The 12,331-nt window shown below is 46.6% G+C and overlaps 1 long non-coding RNA gene across 1 annotated transcript in view; it reads right to left on the bottom strand.

The window, feature by feature from the left end:
- Positions 1–4,393: 4,393 nt before the first annotated feature.
- The window catches only part of LOC128119781 (uncharacterized), a 30,862-nt gene continuing 22,924 nt past the window's right edge, over positions 4,394–12,331 (bottom strand). Inside the window, exon 6 of the long non-coding RNA XR_008221676.1 lies at positions 4,394–4,920. This is a non-coding gene — a long non-coding RNA (uncharacterized LOC128119781). The remainder of the gene's footprint in view (positions 4,921–12,331) is intronic.

Raw genomic sequence — 12,331 nt, 5'->3', positions numbered from 1 at the left:
AAGAAAGGAAGAAAGGAAGGAAGGAAGGAGGGAAGAAGAGAGGGAGAGAGGGAGGGGAAGAGGGAGGAGAAAGAATGAGAAAGAAAAAAAAGACAAGACACAATATCTTTCAACACAAGCTAACAGCACTGACCTGTGACCCCAACACGCTGAGGATATTAGAGAAATGTGATGTTAGCAATGATTTTAAAGCCCTCTTTAACTCTGTCCCATCCCCAACTGAGGTGTGCATGGCCTTCAACACTTATTCCCTCAGGTATCCACCCAACAGGGCTCATCAATCTCATCATACCATTCTGGGAGCCGAAAATCAGTTTTTCGGACAACAATGGCAAATATAATCTTCTGTCAACCATGTAAACCCGGCTTGCTTGAGGAAAATCCAAAAATGGAGCTAAACTAGAGAGAAATCATCTGAGTTTGAACCAGGACAAGTATTTACGTTATGTTAATGTCGGGTCCAAATCCTGGCAGTTAGCCAAAGCCAGCACTTCTCAGAATTCTGGTTCACCTCTACCAAAGGAGCCCTTTCTTCATCTCTGGCAGAGGGGACAAATGCTATCTGTGGTGCCTGCCCATTAGCACACCAGAGCTCCTACTGGTCTCCAGGCTCCCTCAGTGTCACAAGTACCTGTTTCACATTTCAGGGTCCAAGCTGGCATCCCGACTCTTCTCACCGGCCCCCTCCCCTAAACTTCACAGGCTCACAGGCTTCCCTCCCCGCCCTCAGCTTAGAATTCCCTTATAACGCCTCCCCTCCATGCCTGCCATGTGCTCTCTTGTCCCTCTCTCGGTCAACTCTTTCTCTTCCTCTCTCGCTCTCCCCCCCCCCCCCATGGCCAAGTCTAGTCTTCAGGCCACATTCAGTCTACTGCTTTCTCTCCCTGCTCTGGACTCTTCCAGATGCCTCTGGTGTCCCCTCCCTCCAGTCTACAGTAAAAACCCCAGCCATACCTGGGAACAGTCATGTCCTCCATTTACACAGTTATCTTCAGCAGTGCACAGCCTCCTTTTCAATACATAGGCCTCAACTGGTTTCCACCACCACCATCGCTGAGGCTGGCTGGTTTGTTCAGTTGGCTGGTTTGGAGGGTGTATTTAAAGACAGAGTCTCACACTGTGGCCTAGGATGGCCTCGAACTTAATTGTGTAGGTCAAGCTGAACTCGCACAGATCCCTTTGCCTCAGCTGCCTGAGTACTGGGCTGACAGGTACAAGCCAATGCACCAGCATTTTATTAAGGAGGTTTGTGTAGCTCTCTGTTTTGGAGGCTGGTTGTCTAAACAGCGTAGTGCTCACTCAGGTGAGACTCACAACAAATGACATCATGGTGAGACCAAAATAAAACAAAAGAGACTTCAAGCCCAATGGCATACACAGGATCTCAGCACTAGGAAGCTGAGGCAGGGGAAGGGCCACGCGTTTGAGGAAAAAAAAAATCCCAGGCTAGGTGAAATAAGATGGGAAAAGGTGGGTAGAGATGATGTAGCCCGGGGTTTGACCCCTAACCCTGAATAAACGGGGCATGGGGGCAAAAACCTGTAATCCCAGCACTCAGGAGGTAGAGGGGTGGGGGTGGGGGGGCTGGGGGAGTCAGAAGTTCAAGGTCTTCTTGGCTACATAGTGACTATGAAGCCAGCCTGGGCTACATGAGACCTTGTCTCGATATTAGAGAAAGAGAGAGATCACATGGTAAGGCAGGGATGAGGGAGGAATAGAGCCCAGTCATTCTCAGTGGAAATACCTGGAGGCCCCAAAGAGTTCATTTCTTTCTGAGCCAATGGCTGCACCATTTAAAGGTCCCTATCTCTTAGCATCACTGCATCTGCACATGAACTCCGGGGACAGCCACATCCAAACCACAGCACCCTGTGTACACATTATCTTTTCCCAGCGTGTGTGTGTAACACTGCGTTGTGGCTGATTTTTTTTTACTTGCCACACTTCAGCAAGTTGTAGGGATAGGAGCTTGTGTCTGATTCTAACCAGTGACCCAGACCAGGGAATAGGGGTGGGGATTAAAAGTACCTGAAGCTCCCCTTGCCCCATGGGTTGCAAGACAGCCTAGAGCAAATGGCTCCACAGCTCCCAGGAGGGACTGCACGTGTACAGTGACCCGACGGGACCCGTTTATAGCCCTGGGTACATCTGGGTGAGGCAAGGGAGGGACATTTCCTCAGCGGGTGTGGCCATCTGATAATGTTTGACCATCACACCAGTTTACTCGAGAGGGAGGCCCCAGCTTAGCTGGGTGTGGGTTGAGCTCTTGCAGAGAACAGGAGGGCAGGTACGGGGCTACTCAGCGCCTGCATACATAACCTACACTCAGCTCCTGCATACATAACCTATCATTTCTTCCACAGCTTACATTACTTGAAGCCGCCCAGGTTCTTACTCATCAGCGCCTTCATTTAAATCCAACCGATTGCACTTTGGCCACGGTGTGCAACTTAGGAACCAAGTCTTCAGCTCGCTCAAGAGGAGTCTGGTGCCATAGCGAGCAAGCCTCCTGAGAAGCCAAGTTTGAGGCCCTCCTCAGAGGGGAATTTTCTCTGGAACCATATTGCAGGATAATTTGTACTAATCATCTCTTAATCCCATTACTGAAGTTCACCAAATTTTATCAGTTGCTCCCCACCCCACCCCACCCCCCCCCACCCCCCGCAACCCTCTGGAATACAAACAAAAAAACAAAAACCGTATTATCCATTTCCCTCCTCTAACAGCCCCTGCAGCGAACAGCCTGGTTACTAAATGTTTGTGCACCTGCTTTCTTATGGCCTTAGGGTAAACATCTGAGGTGAATGTCGACTCCAAGGAGAGATACATTTTTATGGCTTTTGAAATAAAATCGCTCCCTCAAAGAAAGAGCTATTTTGGTTCCCACAAGTCTTGAGTGGAAGTATTTATTTCCCTATAATTGTCGCTTTGTTGAGTACTGCAATAAAATAAAATTGCTAATATGATAGACGAATAAGTAAGTTACCTCTTTCTATGGATTCCTTTATTGCCACTGGGGCTATAGCTAGTTTGATGTCTGTGTGCCATGTACTTTTTATGTGAATTAGTTGTTCATGTCGTTTTTGAGTATTTTTCATACAGCAATTAACATCCCATTTGTTTATATTTTGCAAAGAATGGGCTTTTTAAAAAATTTAAGTAAGTGTGTGTGTGTGTGTGTGTGAGTGCAGGAGCCCTTGGAGTCAGAAAGGCGCATCAGATGCCCTGGAGCTGGAGTTACAGGTGGTTATGAGCCGCCTAATGTGTGCACTGGGAACTAAACTCAGGTCTTCTAAGAAAGAAGCTCTTGATCTTAACCTCTGAGCCATCTCTCCAAGCCCAGAATGAGCTTTTATAACTTATACACTATGTCTGACAGTTTTTGTCTTATTTGCCCTGTAAATCATACATAGTATTCCTTTCCCTGTGGGTTGCCTTTACAACTAATCAAATGTCTAAAAGACTACACTATTTTGGCAGATGGTCCCTGAGGCATAGCGGTTACAGGGTTTTAGCCACACAATACACCGCACCTTCTCACACACACTCAATGCTCAGGATCAAGCCTAGGGTCTCACATATTCCAAAACCTCTTTTTATTCTTTAGATGGTGCTCAAAACAAAACACATCATAATATGCTTGTATGGAGATGTGTGTGTGCATAGTTAATATTCATATTCTATAATAGAAGTATTTGTTTACAAAACAGAACTATCCGTAATATCTGCCTTCTATGTAGATATTTTTCCTTCTTGGGCTAGTTGATAAAAATTAAATTGAGTCTATAAATCATTGATAAAACCCAACCCACAGTTGAAGAAGCACCTTAATAATTTAATTGAAAATGCTATGGATCCAGAAAAGAGACACTATTACATACCTTTCCCTAGAAGTCTCCAGGGTGTGGTTAGTCAAGATTAATGGTGTGGAGCTGTAGAGATGGCTCAGTGGTTAAGAGCACTGGCTGTTCTTCCAGAGGACCCAGGTTCAATTCCCAGCACCCACATGGCAGCTCACAACTGTCTACAACTCTGGTTCCAGGGGATCTGGCACCCTCACACAGATACACATGCAGGCAAAACACCAATGCTCATAAAAATAAATTATTAAATCTTAAAAAAAAAAAAAGACTAAGCGGTGTTATGATCATAGCATTTTTTAGTGTGACTGGGTTTTTCTGTGTAGCCCTGGCTGTCCTGGATCTCACTCTGTAGACCAGGCTGGCTTCAAACTCACAGAGATCTGCCTGCCTCCACCTCCTGAGTGCTGGGATTAAAGGCATGTGCCACCACTGCCCGGCTACATTCCTTTTTTCATCTAGTGCTCATGACTTTTCTAGAAGGTGGAAGTATATTACTGGTGAAATTATTAAGGCCACTCCACGTAGTTAAAGGGAGGTTTATTTAGTGGCGTAGCTTACAAAGGAAGGGATAGGTAGGTTGTGGGTTCTGGGAAAGACGTAGCGCAGTCCGGCGGTGTTCTCTGGAAAACTCCCCTTGGTCTACCTCTAGTGTCCAGGGTCCAAGAAAACAACAAAGCGCGGTGCATCCGGATCTTGGGTCTTCAGGGCCCTCTCTTGGCCCCGCCTTGTACGCGTGATAGTTACCGAAGCCTCAATAGGGGTTGGAACTTCCAGACCAATGGCTACCCACTACAGTATATTGCTATTTTTATTTGACAGATATGAAAAAGTGAGTCGGGGCATTAAGAGGTCTTCACACCTGGAGCTGTGAAGATTGCTTTGTTAGTAAAAGTACTTGTGTTGCAAGCACAAGGTTCCGAGTTCGATCTTCAGAGCCTACAAAGTGGCATCTGCTTGTGTTCTCAGACTGGGATGGCAGGGGTAAGCAGATCTCTAGGGCTGCCTGGCCAGGCACACTCGCCTAGCAGGCAAGCTCCAGGCCAACGAAAGATTCTATCTAAAGAAAAAGAAAAAGGTGAGTGAGAGATGTGAAACAACAAATAAGATTGAACCCTGGTAGTCACAGGTATACACGCACATGCATATACTACCAGCGCACACATGATCAGGCATGGCACACATCAGCACACACATGATCAGGCATGGCACACACCAGCACACACGTGAACAGGCATGCACACACCAACAAGTAAAATAAAGTTGAAAAGAATAGGACAGCAGCAAATACTACTCCAGACGAAACCTGTGTCCTGTCTTTGAGCTGAGGCACACTGGCCTGCTGCCCTGGGCTTCAAAGAGTCGAGGCCCTTCAAGCAGAATCTCACAGAACTTGGGAGATTTCCCTAGTCACTGGCTTCCAACCTCTTTTTCTTTTCTTTGATGCTGTATTATCTCTGGGGAAGTCAGCCCGAGCCTGCTGCTCGAGAAGTGGATGGTGGCTGGGTCTTCATCCCGAAAAGGGCACCGTCAAAGAGGCAGGAAGTCCTCTCATGCCGCTCTTTAGAAAGAACTCCCCCAGCAGCTCACTTAATCACATCATAACCAGGAAGTCCTCTTTGAGATCTAATCTACATCCATATGGCAGCAACTTATAAATAAACTTTAACCTCCCACCCCATAACTAGAGGGCTGGATGCCCAAGGACAAGGTAAAACTGTAATTGAGTGCACACCAAACACAGCCAAGGGAGGGAATGGCTCATTTGCATGTGAACCATTGGAATCCTCAGCTAAAAGGCGCCACATGTTAGAAAACCTCTCTCTCTCTCTCTTTTTTTTTTTAATAACAAATTAGTCCCATAATTAAACTCCCGCTAACAGTAGCTGCAAAGACTCCATAATTCTTATTCGGAGAAGAAAACCTCAATGTTTCTGCTTTTGTTTTTAGAGAGAGAGATGTACACTGCGCTTTATCTAAAGACAAGAGGCCCCGAGCTCCTGCTGGGGCAAATTAGGAACAATACTGAGCAGAATCGGAATTCAAATTCTCTGCACGGGGGGGGGGGGGGGTGGGGGGGGGTGGGGGGGGTGGGGGGGGGTGGGGGGGGTGGGGGGGGTGGGGGGGGGTGGGGGGGGGTGGGGGGGGGGGGGGGTGGGGGGGTGGAGAGGGGCGCTTGCAAGGTTGCATATTAACTCTCTGACCTCCTCTAGATAGCCAGGTGACAGCTGCAGGGTGGTTTCTTTGAAGGGTGGCATTCTGGGGCGGCACTTCAGAAAGCACAGGCCTCTAAGGCAGGTAGGTATGTTTGCTGGACACACCTGGTCCCTGCCAACCACAGAGCAGCAGATGGAGGGCAGGAGATGCCTAAGCCAGTGAGTGGGTCTCCAACTTCCTAACGCTGGGACCTTTTACTACACAGTTCCTTCTTTATGTGGTGGTGAGCCCCCAACCATAAAGTTATTTCGTTGCTACTTCGTAATCCTAATTTTGCTGCTGTTGTGAATTGTGACGTAAATATTTTTGGAGATAGAGGTTTGTCGAGAAGGTCATGACCCACAGGTTGAGAACCACTGGTCTAAGCGAAAGGGCTGTCTAATGAGGTATGACTAACTGGCATCACTTCAAGAGATGAGTTAAGTGTGTCAAAATATGTTCTTTTTGAAGGAAAAAGAAATCTCCTCTACTAAGGCTCTTCACAGCACAGATGCGTCGTGGGGGGCACTTTGGCAAGTGCCCTGTGTGAAAAGTCAAATCCCATTCACACGAGCAAGAGGTGTGACAGCTGTTTTTTAACCGGCTGTTAACACAGACTTGGTTAAAAGTAACAGGTGAGTAGAAAGTTAGGGATCCATGTTCTGTTGTAAATGGAAATGTAAGCCACCATAAGAACGGATACTAACCAACCAAAGGGACCACACAGAGGTCAGACACGGAACGCAAGGAATCCTGGCCTCCATCCAAGTTGGCTAGACAGCACTCACGCCATACCTTACACCCATGACATCGCCGGTCCGTACTATATCTGTGTGGGGGTCAGGAAGTGAATAAGACGACATGGTCCTCAAGGATTTATGGTGATCCAGACACCCAGCTGTGACCCTCTTTACCCAGCATTTGCCTCTAACCAAAAAAAAAATTGTTTGGTTCGAATCAGAGTCTGCTAACTGTGAGACATTGAGCAAATAAATGTCATGTCTCTGCCTCAGTTCCACCCTCCAAAAGGAGCTACGTGGATTAAGTAAGTGAACACATGCACGGTGACTGGGCTAGTGTCCAGCCCTTAGCAACAGCTCAACAAATATTAGCTAATACTGTGACTCCTTATTGCAAAGGAAGAAGGTAACCGGAGGAGAAGGGGCCTGCAAAACCCACAGTCCCACCCAGCCCCATGGACCACATTGACTGTCGGTGAACTGTATCTGTACTCTTAACTCATTTGTTTCTGGAGGAAGAGCAGCCCTGTGCCAGGTGTTTGTGGTCTGGGGAGAAACGCCCCTGCAGTGCAGAACCAGAGTCCCTGCTGCGTTTTTTTCCATAGCATCTGGAGGGGAACACAGGCCAGCAGACCTCACCCAGCTGAAGCTCAGCAGCCAGCAGGAAAAGTCCTCAGTTTAACTTACCGCTTCCTCCCAACAGCCCAACAGCCCGCATGCCATTTGGATTGCTCAGCTCCTGAGTTTCTTGCAGGGATTAAGTGAGAGGCTGAATGTCCCACCTGAGAATAGTAACCATAGTAACCCATGCATAGGGAAGGCGCCAACATGGCGGCTCTTACTGTGTTTAGCTGGAACCATGGTCTGGAATAGCACAGGACTACTTTCCATGGACACATCCATTCCTGTCATTGAGCTAGCCCTTCTACACTATGCAAGATTTAACTGTACTGCACAGCCTTGAATTTCACATGCATGTCACAGTGTTAGGAAGAGCACAGAGAATGGGTTTTGATGTTGACTTTGCAACTTACTATGTTACTTAACCTCTGTAAATCTCAGTGTTCTCATCTCTAGAAAGAAGGAAGGGATTGGGAAAGTAATATATACTGTGTTTATTTTTGTAAATATTGATATGTACTGTTTTAAGTGATGTACATGTGTATATGCCTTCATGTGGGTATGTGTTTATGAGAGCAGGCATCTACGGAGGCCAGAAGTATCTGATCTCCTGAAGATAGAGTCATAGACAGTTGTGAGCTGCCTGATGTGGGTGCTGGGAATCAAACTCAGATCCTCTGGAAAAGCACCAAGTATTCCTCTTTATTTATTTTTATTTATGTGCATTGGTGTTTTGCCTGCATGTATGTCTGTGTGAGGGTATCCAATCTTGGAGTTACAGACAGTTGCCATGTGGGTTCTGGGAATGGAACTCCAGTCCTCTGGAAGAACAGTTAGTGCTCTTAAACTGCTGAGCCATCTCTCCAATTATAGTACCTAGTTCAATGTCTAATTTACCATTATTAACGTGACGTTTGTGGTACCAACTTTACCTATTCTCCTTTCATACATCTTCAGAATCCCATTTAACATTGGCATTTTTCTCGGAAAAAGTAATCCCACACAGGAAACAGCGTATGTGGTGGTTTGAATAATGGCCCCCACTAGGCTCATATACTTGAATGCTTAGGGAGTGGCACTCTTTGAAAGGATTAGGAGGTATGGTCTTGTTGGAGGAAGTGTGTCACTGGGGAGGGGAAGGGTTGGATTTTGAGATCTCAAGAGTCCATTCCAAATCCAGAGAGTCTCTCTTCCTGTTGCCTGCAGATCCAGATGTAGGACTCACAGCTACCTCTCCAACACCATGTCTGTCTGCGTTCAGCCATGCTTCCTGCCCTAACAATAATGGACTAAAGCTCTGAAACTGTAAGCCAGAGAGCTGTAAACTGTAAACACCACAGAGCTGGCTGGCTCCAGACGGCATGGAGAAAGCAGGAATTAACTTTAACTATCATCCTCTCTGTCTTAGTCAGTGTCCTATTGCTGTGAAGAGACCCCAGACCACAACATCTCTTATAAAAGAAAGCATTTAATTGGGGCTTGCTTACAGTTTCAGGCAGTTAGTCCATTGTCATCATGGCAGGGAGCATGTCAGCACACAGGCAGACATGGTAGCTGAGAGGTCTACATCCAGATCCAAAGGCAACAGGAAGAGAAAGACACAGAGCCTGACCTGGGCCCTTAAACCTCAAAGCCCACCTCCAGTGACACACTTCTTCCCAAGGCTACACTTCCTCCGACAAGACCACACCTGCTCCAACAAGACCACACCTGCTCCAACAGGGTCACACCTCCCAATCCCTCTCAAGTACTGCCACTCTCTAATGACCAAGCATTCAAATATATGAGCCTATGGGGGGCCATCCCTATTCAAACCACCACATTTCCCTTCCTCCCAACACCTCCTCATCACTTTCTTTGTTCTCATTATTAACCAGGCAACATCCTGGGGAGCTATAATTCATGTTTGTAGGTACATGTACATACGCACATGTGCTTATACACACATACACACCTGATTCTTGGATTTAACACTCATTTTGCTATTTCCAAAACTTTTAAAATCTATTTCTGACAGTTTCATACATGGATAGAACGTATCCTACATTTAGACACCCCGACTCTCCCCTCTCACTCCCTTCAGACTCCTAACCCATGCCCGCTGCACCATCATGTCCTCTACTTCTAACTCACTGAGTCCAATTAGTGCTGCCTACAAGCATCCTTTCCTTATGTGGGTTGGTATATGTGGTAGAGATGTACTGAGCTCTGAAACCAGGTGCACCTGTGACCTCCCCAAGGCCAATCTCCAAATTGACAGTGTTGCTAAGACTCCACCCCAATCGTGTCTACCTTCTTAGCCAGGACCAAGGCATGTATAGTCTCTCATATAATCTTCATCCCTGCCCACAGGCTTCTCTCTCACAATTCTCTGTTGATTCTCTCAACAGAGATCAACACAAGGATCGATACAAGCTTTAATCACCTCTTCTCCCTCACTATCAACTCTGGATAATGGTGTAAACCCTCCCCAATGCCTTTAGGGAGCACTATGCTAAGGGTACAGATACATTATATCATTTTATTCCTTCCAACAACTCTATAAAATATTGAAAATAAGAAAACACAGTCTTGAGGAGCATGGATCATCAGTCCAAAGCCATGGAAGTAAAATAAGAAGCTCTGAAATTGTGAAAATGTTCATTCATTCATACAACAGATTCATTCATTCATTCATCATTATCAAGTATGATCTATATGCCAGAAACAGCTAGGTCCTGGTTATCAGCTAACAAGCTGGAAGTGGTTCCTGTTTCCATCCACCTGCACGTCCTGTTTCATAATTACTACTCCCAAATTAGAGAGCAAATAGCTGTCCAGTGTGGTACAGCAACCTGACTCACCCGGACACTATGGCCTGATGGCCCTTGGCATCACTCTGTGCAAACAAAAAGGAAGCTTTATACATATCCACCCCAAACCCCAAACCAAACCAAAGAAGTGCCTAACTGGGAAGTTAACTTCAATCTGTGAGTTCGAGGCCAGGCTGGTCTACAGGGTGAGTTCCAGCACAGCCAGCCAAATAAATAAATAAAAATAAAAGACCTCTCTTGTCAAGTTCTGCTCAATTTAGATTTGGCGCTAACGGGGAAATCAATTCATGTCAAACAGCTGACTACATCCCCTCCCGAGAGACGGTGCTTTAGATGCTCCAGGCTGTATGTCTAACAGATGTCCCCGTTCACTGTCTTGTCAGACTAGCTTTGACTCACCTCCACGCTTGCTTCTGTATCTCTCTGGGCCGGTGCATATGTGGTCATCATTTAGGATGATTTTAGAACTCTTTCTCCAGGGCTTCAGCCCTGCACATCCTCGGGGCACAGGGAAAGGATACCAAAGTGCTCCTGGCATAAGAATCTGTCTCTCCTTCTCCACCAACACTTTTAGATCCCCCCCATGCCCCGTGTGCCCCTAGATGCACCAAGCCTTCCCCCTGCTCTTGGTAAGAATGCTTCAGATGCAGATGGTCTTACCAAAGAGTACACTAAGAGTCGCATCTCTGGCTGGTGACACTCAGTGGTGGGGGTAAGAGAAAAGGACTCAACATGGCAGGCAAAATTGACGGAGGACGTGGGCAAAGTGCTGGGAACAGCCAGCAGGGAAAGACATTGTCCACATCTGCTGAGCAGATGAAATTCAGACGCAGCTTTCAAAATGCTTAAATAAATACTGTAGCTGCGGACAATGTAAATTGAAACCCAAAATACTGCTTTCTTACCTTGCTCTTCACTAGCAATATAACCCATACATAAAACTCAGACATATCTTTTTTTTTGGGGGGGGGGAGCGGGGGGGAGATGAACAATTTCCTTATTAAGCTTTCTTATATAATCTAGTTCTCAGATTTACCGTAACATGCTGACCTGCGAATTACTTTGAGGAGACAACTCGAGTTTCAGAAGAGATGCATTCCCTGGGGGTGCTCCAAAGAAAATGCAGCCTGGCTTCCACAGATGTGACGGGTTTCACTTACCAGTCATTAAAGTGTGACATGCTCTCAGCTCATAAATCTCAAAAACAGATTCCTGTCCCCCCCAAGCGTAATGTTTTCATTGGCTAAGTCGCCTCCCCTCTCCCTTGACATTTTATAGTTTGCGTTTAAATATGAAGCACAGCTGGTTCTGCCAGCGGGGGGGGGGGGGGGGGGGGGGGGGGTTCTGGTTTGGCTTTCCAAGAAAACCCAGAGCAAAATCCTCCAAGATTTACAGCAGGTGTCCTATTTTCGCCTCGTGGAGAAGTTGTACAATGTGCAGGAATGAAAATGGAATGGAAAAGGAAGGTGGCGGCAAGGTAACCAGCCAGGCAGACAGAAAATCAGAGACTTGGGTGGCTGGCAATTTCCAAACAACTGTAGGGGTTTACAGATAGACACACATGTCTATACCTGCACTGACTCTCCCTGTGTCCCTTTTAAAGAGATCATCTGCGGGAATAACAGAAACCCAAGAAAGACTATGGAAGCTTGGATTGCTGAGAATAGGTGTGAAAAAGTTTTGGAACAAGAGAATGGGCCGTTTTTAATGGAAAGATTATTTTTAGCACTACTCATACCCCACGTTCTGTCTTGTTCATATGAGAGGTATCACACCTGTACCAGTCTACGTGGCTTCATAACCAATCCAGTCAAACTTCTATCAAGCACTGAGGGTCAGGAGAGCGCAGGAACTGGTGCAAATCCAACCCAGTCTAGATCTGACACGGAGGGATGCCTTCCCTACATGGCCTCAGTTTCTCTTTTAACTCGGTGCAAATCCAAGCCAGTCTAGATCTGATACGGAGGGATGCCTTCCCTACACGGCCTCAGTTTCGCTTTTAACTCGGGGAAAGAGTAAAAATGAGCATGAGGAGGAGCTAGGGGTGTTAGCTCAGTTGGTAGAATGCGCTTAGCAAGCACCAAGCCCCGAGTTCAAGCCT

The sequence above is a fragment of the Peromyscus californicus genome, unplaced genomic scaffold, assembly GCF_007827085.1.
Source record: "Peromyscus californicus insignis strain IS unplaced genomic scaffold, ASM782708v3 Scaffold_24__1_contigs__length_46423439, whole genome shotgun sequence".
Taxonomy (NCBI): domain Eukaryota; kingdom Metazoa; phylum Chordata; class Mammalia; order Rodentia; family Cricetidae; genus Peromyscus; species Peromyscus californicus.
The sequence above is the reverse complement of the archived record's forward strand: the minus strand, read 5'-3'. Positions and strand labels throughout refer to the sequence as shown.